The sequence below is a fragment of the Mustelus asterias genome, chromosome 19 (genome assembly GCF_964213995.1).
Source record: "Mustelus asterias chromosome 19, sMusAst1.hap1.1, whole genome shotgun sequence".
NCBI lineage: Eukaryota > Metazoa > Chordata > Chondrichthyes > Carcharhiniformes > Triakidae > Mustelus > Mustelus asterias.
In genome coordinates, this window is record NC_135819.1 from 63440239 (window position 1) to 63452933 (window position 12695).

Here is a 12695-nt window from a genome sequence, read left to right on the forward strand (position 1 = left end):
ATCATTCTTTCTCAATAATAATGAACAAAAAACTATTCAACCAAGTGCTGAGTGTGTTAGTCTCATTCCTTCATCAGCTCCCTTCCTGTGTAGTCCATGTGCTATGGCATTCTCTTCCCGATATGCCTCCAGAGTGGGCCAAGGCTCAAGCTGTTTGTCCTAGGGGCCACCAGCTGTCTGGTTAATTTTCTGACAGCCTAGGGAGGGCGTGCACTGGAGGGAGCAAAGGGAACTTGGCACACTTATGATAGCAGCTTGTACCTGTGAGGTAACTCTACAGTCAGAGGAAGGGCTGAGACAGATTGTACAAGAAGATTAACTGCTTGAGGCCCTCAGCACTTGTGCTTGTGGTGGCATGGAATTTACAGTTTTCTGTACGGCTCATGGCCCTGAGAGATAAGAGAATGAGAGATTGAAAGGATACCAATGCATTCTCCCCCTCCTCCAATTCCTGTTCCGTGTTAAACCACTCCTTGTTGTTGGAGTGGGATTCAGTGCAGCTACTCCTGAAGCACTTCACATAAGAGGCTATGCAGCGGGCTATTCAGCCGTAAAGAACCTCATGGATGACCCAGATCCTGTTCTCGTTCCATGCTCACCCTCAGTTTCCAGCAGGGACACTGGACAGCAAACGTCAGCAGAAGGTTTGACCAATTCCAGCATCAGTGCTGCCAGGTCTGTTAATAGAATTGACAAAGACAAGTTTAAAAAGAAATCAAATTGCTAACCTTGTGGCCATGAATCTGCTGTTCAAGCTGGCAACTAGAGGCAATTTGTTCTTACCTGCAAACTTGTAGAATTTATTAGACTACATCACTGACTATCTTTTCTCTGCTTTATTCTCCCTTTCTTATGCCTTGTCTCTTCCTTTTCTCTTTTTTCCTCTCTGCTATAGTTACCATTAGTGCTGGGACAGGCATTCATGTTATACAGTCAGTGTTCATAGAATCATAGAATCCCTACAGTACAGAAGGAGGCCATTTGGCCCAGTGAGTCTGTACCGACCACAATCCCACCCAGGCCCTTTTCCCGTAACCCAACACATTTACCCTGCTGATCCCCCTGACACTAGGGTCAATTTAGCATGGCCAATCAACCTAACCCTCACATCTTTGGACTTGTGACAGTCAGTCACCCTTGGAAGCAGGTGGTCATGGGACAGCCAAGTGCCAAATTGGGCTAGTTAGCCCGGATCTCTGTGACCCTGTCCAAGTTGTGTCATAAGATTTCATGCTCTCTAGCCTTCACCCTTATCCACCCCTATGATGCTTTATGCCCCCGTGCCAACTTATGCCCCCCCACCTATTAATATTGCAAATTCTGTGACAATTGAGTGTGTGCTCCAGTTGCGATTAAAAGAAGCTGATACTAATTGGAAAAAGGATGGAGTACATACATAGGAACCAGTTTCCACCTATTTGGGAGAGAAACTGTAGAGAAGAGAAAGGTAATCTGCACTTAGGTTTACTTACATGTTGAAGACAGACTGACTCCAGCTTCATGCTTTATCAGATGCCTACTCAACAGATGAACACCGCCCACTCCTTTTGAACCTTTATACCTACATGCCAACTTACCCTGCAATTATCCTGGGCAGACCTCAGGAGCCATGTGGAGATGAAATTTAAAAGATCCAAAAATCTCTTATAGATTTCACTATACATATAGATTTCACTGTACAGACTTGATAGTCAAAGTTCCAACCATGAAAGCCCATTTAGAGCAATTTTTAAAAAACTCCAGTGGTCAAAACAAATGAAAACAAACAAACTTCTATTACCAGCCCACATCAAAGATAGCTAATCTTTTAATAGGCTGTTTAAATTGTCAATCAGACTGAACTCAGAACCCTAATAGGCTGTTTAAATTGTCAATCAGACTGAACTCAGAATCCATCTCCTGAGATAATTGTAGCTTTTGGAAATCAGCTAAGCATTCATTAAGACCCATCAGGGGAATGTCAACACACAGCTATTGAACTGTGAGGACGGTGTTTTTTTTAACTCTCACTAACACCTGCAGCCTTTTTTATTTTTAAAGGGCTGAAGATTTCAATAACTTCAGATCATTACTGTTGAGCAGACCTTATCCGCTTTTCAAGAGTGTTTATGTCCACCCCATAAATTTGTAACTTCCACATTGTGCATAAAGGTCTTTGCAACAGCCAAATGGGATCCGTTTTAACTCAGTACTGAGGCAAAAAAAATGGATCTGTCGCAAATAGGGCTTGATTTCTGTCCGATCCACAGTTTTGAGGCTTTGTGGAGTGTTCTCCACTGCCTCAAAATTTGGGCCATAGTGCTGGTACCAGTCAATGTTGGGATGTCATTCCTGTTATATACATAGTCGATGTTGGGACATAGTCAGTGTTGGGATAGTCAGTCCTGTTATGTATGCAGTCAATGCTGAGGCCTGTTCTACACATCAGTGCTGTGACAGTTGGTCCTGTTATATACACATCTACCCACCTTCTCCACGTATACCTCAACCCCATTTACACACCTTCTCAACTTATTGCTCAACCATACCTACCAACCATTTCACTGTATTCCTCAACTCCACCTTTTCACCATATACTTCGACTCCATCTACCATCAAATTCAAGAAGATGCTTGCAATTTGACAACTTGCAAAATAAGTGTGAAAGTGGAAAATGAATTCCAGCATGAATAAGTGTGAGGTGGTGGAGGAGAAAAAAGGAAGCCATATACTCCTTGGAAAATAAGAGTCCAAATGGGAAAGAGGAGCAAAGGGACCTGGGGATACAGATTCACAAATCATTAAAAGCAATATTGCAGAATAACAAAGCCATAAGAAGTGTAAATAATTCACTCGGGCTCTTTTCTAGAAGGACAGAATTTAAAAGAGAGAAATTGTTGTTCAACTTGTGTAGCATTTTGATTTAAACTACACAGAATCCCTGAAGATGACACTTTATCTATAAATGGGAGAATGAGGATTTGGCTCCCTCTAAAAATGAAACCCGTGAAGGTGAGACTCCCTCAATAAATGGGGGTCCTTGACATTGAGGACCCCCCTCCCCACCAAATAAATACAGTAAAAACAGAAAGTTCTGGAAAATTCAGCAGGTCTGGCAGTATCTGTGGAGAGAGAGACAATCTCTCTTCGGACTCTTCGGAAATCAGTTTTTCCAGCACTTTCTATTTTTATTTCAGATCTCCGTCATTCACAACATTTTGCTTTTACTTTTCTAGTAAATAGAATCCCCGATTATGAAGTCGTCTCTATAAATAGGGTGACTGATATTGAGGCTCCCTAAATGAACAGGGTCCCTGATGATGAAGTTCTTTTTAAAAAGGAGTCCCGTTAATGATACTCTGTGTTTGATGCTGAGCTGGTATCGGTTTGTGTAGGAGGTTTCCTCACCCCCACACAAGGACCTTGGGGCTCTCTAGAAAATCCTTTCAATCTTATTGCTATTCTCTTGTGTTCTGGGCATCAAAACTCAATTATCCAATCACACAATCATCAGCCAAATGGATGCTATTTATAGTTCACTGCATTGATCAGCCAGCGCTGATTTACAGTCGCTGTACTAGTTGGTGGTACCTTCCTGTGGAGGTAGAAATCACTGCACTTTCCTCTCACAGCTCCATTAACTTAAGGCTAGTTGCTGTAAATTAGGAGTCCTCCTAAAATAAGTAAGCAGGAGTTAGATCAAACCATTAAGGGCATCAAGTGAGATTCTCTTTTTTTCCCCATGCTAATTTTTTCCCTCAACTCTTGTTAAGTTGCTAACTGCTTCCTGAGGTAGCATTCCACAGGCAGGTACTTGATTTGTGCAACAAGTGATTATTCCTCATCTGATTCTATCTTTGACTCACTGAGGAACTGGAGAAGGCTATTCAGCCCCTTGAGCCTGCTCCTGTAGTCAATTAGCTCACACTTGATTTGTACCTCAATTCCATTTACTTGCTTCATCTATCAATCTGCAAAAAATTCAATTGACCCCCACCCAGCAGCAAGACCCTTTCAGGGCAGAAAGTTTCAGATTTCCAAACCCTTTGCATGAAAAAATGGTTTGAGGGATTATTCAAATTTGATATTGACTGCTGAAAAACAAAGGATTTTCTGAGTTCCAGTATTATACTATTCAGTTTTACACATTTCAGCGAATAATAATCAAAGCTGGGCCCTGAGGTAATTTTTTTCTTTTGCATCCATATTGATTGTCAAGTATGTTATGGAAAACTAATTCCACCAAGTTGTCCCTGTGATTGTTTACATTACTCCAGCATTCACATGAAATGGGGGGAAGTAATGTCGGTTCATTGAGCTAAACAGCCTTTTCATGCATAATGCTTTCCAATTACCAGGTCTCCCTTGAAGCCTGGCACATCTCGAGCCAGGTCTCTTTGGCAGACAACCAGAGATTCAAAGGCAGCATTCCCCAACCAAGGCTATTGAGAGGGTTCTTGGACACCAGTGAAGAGGGAGACTCCAGAAACAGCCCAGAGTCCCAATAACCACAACAATGATGCATAGAAAGGCAAATACTGGTTGTAAAGAAACTCTGTAGATGCAGTTAGCCAGAACCAAGTGCAGAATGAATAGCAAGAACAGCACAGAAAACAAAAACCCACAGCTGCAGCCATGGAATTGCCGAATGGCAGATCTTTATTTAATGTTTCTGAGACGTTTTGGTGGTGTTAATAAAAACCACAACACATTCTCAGATTGCTGCAGTTTCTAGCAAAGAGATGATACTCCGTTATTCTGTTGAAAGATGTCAGGAGCTAGCTCAGAGGCTCACTGAAATAAAAGTCGGAAGTGGCCTATCCTGTCTGATGCAATCTTTCAAACTCTTTCTTCAATTCACCTGTCCTTCACTTCCAATGAATGGACTGAGAGGTAAGAGAGCAAACTGCTATTAGTGTTAAGCAACTCAAGTATTTGGCCAGTTCATTATCAACAGATGTCCTGTTCAATCTCATTAATGTGTATTATCTGGGTCACCTCTTGGAAGTTGAGCCAGGAGCAATATTTAACTCCTGAGGAAGACTAGGATCAAGCGCTTGGTCGGGCCCAGGATGGGGTGTGGTGCCTTGTCTTTTCAGCTTGGATCTTGTTTGTCTCCCTATGGGGACCTTGAATTGGATTCAATTGGATTTTGACTTTCGTTTTTGGAGCAGGCGGGGCATGGATTTGGGTTTGCCCAGTCCATTCGGAACAAAAAAGACAACACAAACCCATTTTCAAGATGGCTGTCTTCCAGAGCTGTCTTAATCAAGTACATGCAAAAGCCACTGATCCGTGGAGGGGCCAGACTGGAGGACAGTGGAATATAGAAGGGACACATTCGAGGTTGGGAGTGGGGGTAGTAGAGAGCGGGATATACAAAGGCCACACTGTGGAGACAGTTGGATATAGAAGAGACACACTGGGGGAAGAGTGGGATATATAAGGGCCACACTGTGTAGGGAGTGGGATACAGAAGGATCACCCTGGGGGAGAGTGGGATATAGAAGGGCCATACTGGGGGAAGAGTGGGATTCAGAAGTCCACACTGGGGGGAGAGTGGGATACAGAAGACCACACTGGGGGGAAGAGTATGGTTTAGAGAGGCCACACTCAGGGGAGAGAGTGGGATACAGAAGGCCACACTAGGGGGAGAGTGGGACATAAAAGGGCCACACTTGGGGGGAGAGAGTGGGATGCAGAAGGCCACACTGGGGGGAAGAGTGGGATATAGAGGGGCTGCACTTGGGGGAGAGTGAGATATAGAGGGGCCACACTGGGGGAGAGTGGGATATAGAAGGGCCACACTGGGGGAGAGTGGGATATAGAGGGGTACACAGGGGGAATATGGGTATTATTTCTCATGAAATTCCTCAGCCTTGATTTTTCACCATATCCTTCAACCACAGCTTGCCCGCCCTTTCATCTTACCTCTCCACCACACCCATCATCTTTTCACCAGATCCCTCAACCTAAGCTGCCCACTAAACCTATGAACCCCAACTACCCTCATATGCATCAAACCCACCGTATAATATTCCTGAAGTCCCTTTATCTACATGGACCAATTTAATTGTCTCTTGGACCCAATGACACTGCTCATTTTAATGGTCTGCTTTAGCTGGTAATTTATTCCCTGACTCAAGTCGCCTTAAGGTGCTTAGCTTCCTTTGCCTTTTCTACCTAATACTTATTTGTTCACACTAGGTGAATATATTGCTTGGTTCAACTTTGATGGTTCCCTTCAGAATCTTGAAACACTGGTCAACAGATTTGTCAAGCTTGCAATTTGTTTCAATATTCAGGTCATTGAATGTAAGTAAGTAAAAGCAGGAGGACCGTGGATTGATGCTACGTAAGGTCCCACTGATTCCTGCCCCTCAGTGTCACAATGCACTCCTCAAAATAGAGTATGGTGTAATGTCAGACTGTGGGGAAGCGTTGAGTCAAGTCCTGCAGGGACCAATGATTAGATCCCTGTTGCTTCTAATCTACATGAAATGACCTAAATCCCGAAATTAACTGTAAACTTGACAGATTTGCTGACAGCACAAAAGCTGAGAGAGAGAAGAGGCAGCACAATGTGGAGATGGTAAATTAATTGTAACACTGGAGAATGTAAAATAACTGGTCCAGATCTTCCGGTCTCCACATTGTCAGAGACTGCAAGTACCCCAGGTTGCATTTCAGGACGCTCAGTAGTCCTGAGTCCTTGGGATGGGCAATTCCACAACTTCCCAGGATCCTCTGAAAAAGGTATTTGCGAGTCAGAGTCAGAGACTCCTGACAATTCTAACTTACCTGGATAAAAAATTCCATCCGACCCATTTGCCACCCTATCCCGTTATGTAACCTACTCATTCACCCATTCATTAACACACTGAAAAGCTGTTTAAATGTCCCAAAGCTTTTCAGTGTGTTAGTGAACATTTACCAGAATATGGCAACTAGTACAGTATAAAGGGGGTGTAGCTGTTCTTCCCCTGATGATTCAGCATTTTTGAAGAAGCTGAGACCAAAAGACCGATTCCCAATCAGATCTCCATAATGATGCAGAAAAGTAGGAGAAGATTCGGGCCAATGTTCTTGGCTTGTTCTTGGATCTGAAGCACTTGGTGAACAGAGCAGAATAGTCAACAGTAGATATGCTAGGAAAAATGCTATGGTACCCACAGATGTTGGACTGGAGGTCGCACTGGTAAAGAACTCTGAAAGCTTGCAGCCAGGTCAGCAGTCTGATAGTTCCCATCTCGGGCCTTTTTGCCAGAAGTGGGTGAACAATGAAAGCAGCAACCTGCCTGGCAGCAGCAGGTAGCCAATTAGTGGCAATTAACTGGCCATTTACAGGCCAGATTAGGGACATTGCTGGAATCTTATTGACGGCAGACAAGCCCCACATGAGGCCTGTCTGGCCCCTGGAGGTGGCCTCCCACTAGCAGGCGCAGGGGCCAGAGAGGCCTCCTTTATTTGGAGCTACTTTTTCCTTCTCCACAATGATGGCCCAACAACTTTGGCCACAGATAATTTTAATAACTTCACACACCTTCCGAAGATGTGTCCACCTTGGATGCCCTCACAATCTCTTGCCTGCCATAGCAGTACTGACCTCTCTTGGTATGCTGGCAACAGGACATTACTGAAGGCCCTTCTATTGGGCTAAGTAGGCACCTATTCTGCCTGCCTTCTTTAATTGGATGGCACTTTTGGAGGTTACCTCTTAATGACCACCTCCTGTAGGATCGTGCAGGTGGGCAGACAGGTATGACCGTCGAGGTCAGAACCTTTTTGCTCAGAAACTCTTCAAAAGCAGAATCACTGCCTTTCATTGTTATAATCTGAACAGTGGGAAGAAGCGATTTAAAAACCTATTGTAAATACATGGAAACGTACAGCGTAGAAAGAGGCTACTCAGCTCATCACACCTGTGCTGGCTCTTTGAAAGAGTTATCCAACCAGTCCCACTCCCCAGCTCATTCCTTATAACCCTGTAAGTTTTTCTTGTCAAGTATTTATCCAAATTGCTTTTGAATGCCATAATTGAATCTGTTTCACCACACTTTCAAGCAGAGTATTTCATAGCAACGCACTTAGTAAAATAAAATTCCTCAAGTCTCCCCTGGTGCTTTTGCCAATTATCTTAAATCTGTTCTTCTGGTTACTAACCCTTCTGTCACTGGAAACAGTTTCTCCTTATTTACTCGATGAAAACTGTTTACGATTTTGAATTCCTATATCAAATCTCCCCCTTACCTTCTCTGCTCCAAGGTGAAAACCCCAGCTAACATAGTTCTGCACATAACTGTGGTCCCTCATTTCTTACATTATTTCAAGTCAATCTCTTCTTTGATTTGATTTATTATTGTCGCATGCATTAGTATACAGTGCAAAGTATTGTTTCTTGTGCGCTTTACAGACAAAGCATACCGTTCATAGGGAAGGAAAGGAAAGGGTGCAGAATGTAGTTTTAAGCCATAGCTAGGGTGTTAGGTGTAGAGAAAGATCAATTAATATAAGGTAGGTCCATTCAAAAGTCTGATGGCAGCATTCTGCACCCTGTCCAAAGTTCTGTCAGCTTTCCTAAGCTGCAGTACCTAGAATTGGCCACTGTACTCCAGCGGCGACCAAACCAATATTTTATAAATGTATAGTATAACTTCCTTGCTCTTGTACTCTTTAAGAGGTGATTTTCTTCAGTTACTGCTCCAAGGTGCCCAAAATGGGGTGATGAGCTGCAACACTGGGTTCACTCATATTTAGTGCAAGATGCCATCTTGATAAAGGAGTTGAATTGCATGTTGGGAAAGGTCATCTGGAAGATCATTATTTGTCTGATTGACTATTATATTAACCGAGGGTGCTTATTAAAGAGGCTGCACACATTTTGATAGCTAATGCTTCAACAAACAGCTTTGCTCAACAGGAATCTGCTGAACAGAAGTAAACACAGGACTACATGCATTCTAAACAGCAGCAATAGACAGAACAAAGCGATCCCACAATTAATGGATCAGATCAAAGCTCTGCAGTGCTGCCACATTCATTGTGAATAGTGCTGGACAACTACTAGGGGGAGGGTCCACAAACATTCCGATTCTCAGTGAGGACAGAGCTCAACATACCAGTGAAAACGACAAGCTTGAAGCATTTGTAACTATTGATGACTAGGAATGCGAAGTGGATGATCCATCTCAGCCTCCTCCTGAATTCTCCACCATCAGAAATGCCAGTCTTCAGTTAATTCAGTTCACTCCATGTGATATCAAGAAATGATTGAAGACACTGGACAACAAAGGCTAATCTATTCTCATACTCTTTGTTTTGCTCTAATTCCCTGTTTTGGATGTCCTCTGTACTGACTACATTCAGCTTCCTTAACCGCTATATTTTTCCTTTCCATTTCATTTTAAGCTCCCTCTTTAGTAATCCAAGGAGCTTTTTAGACTTGGACATTTACTTGTGCTCTTAATTCTCGTGTTCTTGTGTGTCTTTCATCCTCATGGACTTTTCTCTATACCTGGATCATCTCCTTTTGAAGGCATCCTATTATATTGTTTTCCTTAATAGTCTTTGATTCAAAACCATCTAGGTTGGATCGCTTTTTACCTCACTGATATTAGCTTTCTTCCAGTTAAATACTTTTCTATCTGATTGTATCTTGAACCAAAACAGCTCTCAAACTCACAAATGACACCCTACATGACTATGACTGCAGTGAACTATCCCTCCCTCACCCTCCTTGACCTGTCTCCCATTTTGACATTGTTCACCAGATCACCCTTCTCCAATATCTCTCCTCTAGTGTCCAGCTGGGTGGGACTGGGTGTCATACTTGACACCAAGGTGAGTTTGTGACTACATCCACCTCCATAGCATCACCTGATTTAGTTCCTTCCTCAGCTTATTGACTACTGAAACCTTCCTTCAAGCCTTTATTACATCAACAAATCTCCATTTACATGGTGCCTTTAATACAATTAACCTGACAGGAGTATTATGGAACAACATTGTTACCTCTAGACTTGATAATTCTAATGCACTCCTTGGACTATTCACACAATGATCAAGAACATTCACTTCTACATATTTCAGCAATTCCTGCTTCTTTTCTGATCCTTACAATGTAAGGATAGCAGTCTGTATTAGGATAATGAGATGGTGCACATTATTGCTACTTTATAGTTCCTGGATCTGTCTCCTTCCTACAATTTGGTGGTATATTGTATATATTCAGTGGTATAATAGTTCATCTATTTACCATTACTTAAATGGTAAAAGATTGCAGCATGCTGCTGAGCAGAGGGACCTGGGTGTCCTTATACATGAATCACAAAAAGTTGGTTTGCAGGTGCAGCAGGTAATTAAGAAGGCAAATGGAATTTTGTCCTTCATTGCTAGAGGGATGGAGTTTAAAAACAGGGAGGATATGTTGCAGCTGTATAAGGTGCTGGTGAGGCCACACCTGGAGTACTGTGTGCAGTTTTGGTCTTCTTACTTGAGAAAGGATATCCTGGCACTGGAGAAGGTGCAGAGGAGATTCATTATGTTGATTCCGAAGTTGAGAGGATTGGCTTATGAGGAGAAACTGAGTAGACTGGGACTATACTCATTGGAATTCAGAAGAATGAGGGAAGATCTTATAGAAAGATATAAGATTATGAGGGAATGGTTAAGATAGAAGCAGGTAGGTTGTTTCCACTGGCAGGTGAAACCAGAACTAGGGGGCATGGCTTCAAAATAAGGGGGAGCAGATTTAGGACTGAGTTGAGGAGGAACTTCTTCACACAAAGGGTTGTGAATTTTGGAATGCCCTGCCCAGTGAAGCAGTTGAGGTTACCTCATTAAATGTTTTTAAGGCAAAGATAGATAAATTTTTGAACAGTAAAGGGAATAAGGGTTATGGTGAGCAGGTGGGTAAGTGGAGCTGAGTCCACGAAAAGATCAGCCATGATCTTATTGAATGGCGGAGCAGGCTCGAGGGACCAGATAGCCTACTCCTGTTCCTGGTTCTTATGTTCCTTCATTCTCACAATTAGTTTCAGTGATTGATCCCTCAACAGCATAACCCCTTTCCAGTGCTATAGTAGCAACTTTTGATCAATACCACAACCCCTTTGTACCTGTTATGGAATACACAACCAGAATTATTGGATAAAGGTTGATTTGACATACATGTGTTTATACTGCATCGCCTGCATTTATGATTGCCTTGCTATTTTAAGCAGAAGAAAATTGAGCAGGTTCTTTAACTGGGCTTATACTTTAACCCATTCAATTGTCCAACATTTGCTAGCTGTTGGCAAGCCAGTGCCTTTTGTTAAAGACCCAGAAAGATCTCCCCTACTGAGGATGACAGTGAGGATGAAGATGCAGGATTTAGTGGCCTCTATTTTCTCTGGGCCCTTTCTTCTTCATCTCTACAAACAAACAGCCAGCCACCAAGGGTCACAGCTGTTGGTGACTGTCTCACAGTTATCTGTTTCAATGCCTATCATTACATTTCATTTGCAACTGTCTCTGTAGCAGAGATATGGACATTCAGGATGTTGTGGCCAGTTCATTGTAGAGGAGGTCTTTGAGTAATACTGCCGTCATCCATCTGATGAATGACCAAGCCAGTGAAGACATTGTTGACTTGGGAATTGGTGTATGCTGATGGAATTAGCACACTCTAGGATCTCTGTGTTTGTGATGTTATCCTGCCAAGAAATGTCAAGCATATGTCTGAGACAGTGAAGGTGGAAAGTGTTTGACCTTTTTCTCCTGCATAGCATATGTTGTCCAGGTCTCAACATTGCAGAAAAGTGCACTGAGGACACAGGTTTTGTACACTTGCGATTTGAAGTTCTCACTCAAGTTGCTGTTGTTCCACACTCTTACTCAGCTCGGACATAACAGCTGCAGGTTTTGTGATGCATGTGTTGATTTCAGCAACAAATGACAAAGTGCTGGTGATTGTAGTACCTAAATATATGAAGCTATCAATAACCTCCAGCATCACATTGTCAGTGCTGATAGATGGCAGTATGGCAACATACTGGACCATAACATTTGTCTTCCTGATGATGATGGTCAAACCAAACTCTTTACAAAGTGAATGTATCTGTTCATATGACACTGCAGATGTTTTTCCAGTATAGAATGCTAGTGTGGCATAGTCATTGTGGCATAGTCAGCGGAGGGTGAGGACTTGGCACACCTTTGTCTTAAATTTCAGGGGAGCAAGGCTAAACAGCTTTCCATCACTTTTGGTTTCAAGTAGACACCCTCTGTAGATGACCTGAAGATATATGTCAGCAGCAAAGAGAAGATTATGCCAAAGGTTCAGGGCAAGAACACAGCTCTGTTTGATCCCACTGCAGATGTCAAAGGTTTTGGCATCGCATCACCATAGCTGACATTACCCATCATGATGCAATGAAAAGTGGAGACCTTCAGTGGACATTTCTTCAACATTTTAAATAGACTGCCTCTGCTCACACAGTCGAATCTCTTGGTGAGATCAACAAAGGCAATATATAATGATCTCCTTTGTTCACGGCATTTCTCTTGCAGCTGCCAGATTAAGAAAATAAGATCAATTGTGGATCTTTCAGTTCTGAAACCACCCTAGGATCCTGGATAGATGTGTTCAGCCAGGATCTGCAGTCCAACAAGGGCAACACAGGCAAATATTTTCCACATGACGTTTAGCATAATAGTATACACTGGGAACTGAT

The 12695-nt window shown here is 42.7% G+C and overlaps 1 protein-coding gene across 1 annotated transcript in view; it reads left to right on the plus strand.

The window, feature by feature from the left end:
- Positions 1-12695, plus strand: part of shank3a (SH3 and multiple ankyrin repeat domains 3a) — an 832189-nt gene that overhangs the window by 325098 nt on the left and 494396 nt on the right. The gene's annotated exons all lie outside the window — the stretch shown is intronic.